We start from the raw sequence: 4,238 nt of genomic DNA on the forward strand, positions 1-4,238 counted from the left end.
ATTCGAAGCCATATCACTTCCAGCCATGGAAAAAGAAAATTCCTGAACAGTCATCCTGAGTAGTGTCTGCCTTCGACGGGGCCGCGTCCTAAATATCTTTTGAAATATATCGCACTATCACTTCTCACGCATTGCACGTGCTCGAAGCCGGATCCCTCCGGAATCTCGATATGGTATGAAGCTCCAGAGAAGAAAATGGCGAGGAATGGCAGGGATGCCACTCACCCTGCTCTGGCGCAATGGCTGCGGTCAAAAACACCCAACCAGAGTTGTCTCACCAGAGTTGTCTCGCGACACAAGGAGTTGTCAGTCCGCTATAGTTGAGCATGCCTCCCAACCAAACGCCAAAATTCAAACAATGGAAGGGGTACCCTCTGTTGTGATGGCGATGGCGATGAATTTCTCTCATATAATGCTCAATGGACGAAAAGGTGGGGCTAAAATTCTACCCTTAAGACAGCATAATTTTCCTTCGTTTCAAGTGTTATATTCCAGAGCGCGTCTGGAGCTGATTTAAAAAAAAGGCCTTTTTTTTTCACGGAAGAGCGTGCGTGCACGGTGCGACCGTAATATACACAAGGTTTTAGGCGCTTTTGTCTCCAGCCGCCGCGGTGGCCCAGTGGGTATGGCGCTCGGCTGCTGACTCGAAAGACGCGAGTTTGATCCCGGCCGCTGCGGTTGAATTTCGATGGAGGAAAAAATCTAGAGGCCCGTGTACTGTGCGATGTCAGTGCACGTTGAAGAACCCCAGGCGGTCGAAATTCTCGGAGCCCTTCACTGTGGCGTCCCTCATAGTCAGAGTAGCGATGTTAAACCCCAATAAACCAAACCAAAGCTAAACTTTTGTCTCTGCTTCCGTAGCCATGCAAAAAAAAAACCAAGGTCATAGAATTGCACGCTTGTGCCGAGTGTAATTTATTTGTGCTAAGGCATTGCTCGCCGCTGCTTGCATACGCTTTCGCAACAATCCATCTTCCGCACGGAAACAAAGGGTGACTAATAACTTCTTTATTTTATAAAAATCGTCGTGATGTCTGTACAACTAAAATCAGTTTTCTGTCGTGGTCGAGGCTAATATGAGTCGCGCGCTGCTGGAGCTGATCGCTTCAGTCCATGAATAAAAGAAATAATTCTCGGCATTGCAACAATGCTGCGTCACTTGTGTCTAGGGATGTTCGTGCCACTGATGCCAGTCCGGTTTTTGAAGATTTGAGAAACAAGCAGCACACTTGTTGCATATGAATAATTCAGCCACTGTTATAGGAAGAAGAACGAAACAGAATTATCTTCAGTGTAGAATATTCTAAACCAGCTGCCATAATTTGAGCATCGGATTTCGTCTCAACATTGATTTGGTGCACGCATGGGAAACAACAGATGGCTGCTCTACAATTCGGGGCGCGTTTAAAAAATTTCAAGAAGCTAGTGAACAACATGTTATAAGGCCATGTCTTTTGAAGGCTGTTCCGAATGACTTTCACAACACGCAAGCAGGGCAGAGACTGCGAGTAGAAATTTCGACATTGTGTCAGACAGCTGCAACCGCGGAGATCACATCGCAGATGTGAACTCCATTTATGAGTTCACACCATCAATATCAGATGAAGTCATCACAAATTGCAAAACATAGCAGGATTTAATTCACGACGTTTCGGTTGTAGAACCAGCCTTTTTCGAGTATACATGTGTATACTAGATGTATACATTCAACTCGCCGAAACATGATGTCACATATAATTGAGTCTGAAAAGCTCTAAAGAGTTTTTCCCATTCTTTAACCAACTTATGATCAAAAAGTATAGTGGTGACAAATCCTCAAATTATTTTGTAGCTGTCATCATCATCTTCAATTTGGTTTGGTTTAGTTTGGTTTATGGGGTTTAACGTCCCAAAGCTACTAAGGCTATGAGAGACGCCGTAGTGGAGGGCTACGGAAATTTTAACCACCTGGGGTTCTTTAACGTGCACTGACAGCGCACAGTACACGGGCCTCTAGAATTTCTCCTCCAAAGAAATTCAACCGCCGCAGCCGGGATCGAACCCGCGTCTTTCGGGTGAGCAGCCGAGCACCATAACCGCTGGGCCACCGCGCCCGCGCCATCATCTTCAATTTATTCGAAGAGTTAGCCTAGTGGCATCGAATGAGATGAGACCTATCACATAAGACTTCAGATATCTGCCCCTAGCGATCGACGAGCACTAATCACGAACCGCTGAATATCTCACAGGTAATTTTTTTAGATATACCCTAAGTGTTTTCATTTTTTTAGCAAACCAGAAAACACAGGTAGACTGACATAATCTCGATAAATGTTGTTGGTTACTCAGTCATAACGTTTGCAATGTATTTTTGGAGCAACTGCTAAATGCCTATCATGTGCGCGAATCACCAATGTGAATTAATTTTAATAACGCGTGAAAAAAAATTCTCACCCTCCGTTTATATTTTTTATAACCACCGATGGACAATTACAATAGTTCACATTGCCATCATGATGATGAAGAAGAATGATGCCTGAGATGAATACGTTTGTGATACGAAAGTGTACTTGCCCTCTTTCACCAAAGAAGCCGCCGAAGTTCCAGCGTGAGAATCCGTTGCAAAATGCATTGGCTCTTTGAAACGCCGTTCGAGTTCTCGTTGCGCCAAGCGCTCGCTCTCCAGACCATTCATGACACGCAAAGTCTCGGCGATATTAACGAGATATACGTGGTCGACCTTCTGAGGCTCGTATCGCAAAACGTCATGCAGAGTGGCTGGCATTCGCCGTCGAATACTGACCCCCGCGTGCTGGACGTCGAGGAAATGCCGCGCCGGCCACAGGACTACGTACACGACGCTCTGATCCTGGGTCAGGTTATCTTGGTATTCGGTTAGCAAGCAGGCAATGAGTGCTCCTTTGTACACTCTCCAACTGAGCGTTGCTGGGTGGTCGCCAAGCTGTAGCGCAAATGCCATTAGCTCCAGCATCTCGAGACACTCGTCCCAGGACAGTGAAACAATGAGGGAGTGGATCCGCCACCCTGCGAGGCGGTGAAACGGTGACAGCCTGCAGCGGAGCCCCGCTATGCGCCGGAGGCAGATTTCTTCTGTCTCAGCCCGGTGCACACCTAGACAGATGCAACTCAGGATGTCGTCAGGTGGTATTTGTTTCAGGCGCGGGAGCCACGACATATGCGCTGCGTCCAGGCTTTGCAGCTCTGCTGGTAGAAAACGGGCAAGCAGACGACGAAGACTGAGCGCCTGTCTTGCCAGTGCCGTAGATGCCATGGAGAAGCACAGATGGGACGATTTTCAACCAGCGGTCGTCGATGAGGTCACAAAACTGAGCCCGTCAGTGCCGCTGCTGTTTTCGTTGCAGGCTGTTCTCCCGGAGGCATCGGAGGTTTTTATGCGAGAAGATCTTCCGTGCGCTGCTACCAAAACGGCTGCTTCCAGTTCCATCGCATTTGGAAGCGGTGCAATTTCCAGACGCACTCGAACCCCTTTCCCGGGCCCACTATCCTAACATAATGGTGCAAACGCCCCTTGTCCTTCTTTTATAGATGAATCGGAAGTTATCTTTTGAAGGAAAGGAGCGTACTTATCTAAAAGTGGAGCACTGCCATAAACGGAGAAAATGTAAAATGCACAGAGTATCGTTATCAAGCCTGATAAACATGCCTCGCTCATTTGTGCGAAGAACGTCAGAACTGAACAGGCCTCCGGTAACTAGTTCCTTGCGCGTTATGATGAAATTTTTTCGTGCATTCGTGCACCTGCGCTGTCGGGGGCAACGCTTGTTCTCCTGATATGGAGCAATCTTGCGTTACTTTGTTGGCAAGCGTGACACAAGAGGAATAGGCTTCATGTTTTCGGGAAGCGTAATTTTGGGCGCGAGCTGCAATATTACAAGAACCAAAAGCGGAAGCGTCAATCTCAGCTTGGATGACGTCACTGATCTTTGTGCAGGAGAAGATTGTTCTATAAATAATTTATGCCGCTTAAAACGACACGGATCGAGTCAGACTCTTTTTTCCCCATCTAGGAGTTCCTCCTAGCACATTTTTAACATTTATTGTGACTGTAACAGCGGAATGTTTATTATTCTTATCCCTAAGAGATTTATTACTCCCTACATTGCAGGCATACGCAACGAATCTTGGTGGAAGCTTTCAACCTAGAGGATTATAGGCGGTGACAATCGTATTTATTTACGCTGATAAAGGGGCAAAAAAGACAAGTTCTGAGTTCGCAC

This window comes from Amblyomma mixtum, chromosome 10 (assembly GCF_055824585.1).
Source record: "Amblyomma mixtum isolate Tamu chromosome 10, ASM5582458v1, whole genome shotgun sequence".
Lineage (NCBI taxonomy): Eukaryota > Metazoa > Arthropoda > Arachnida > Ixodida > Ixodidae > Amblyomma > Amblyomma mixtum.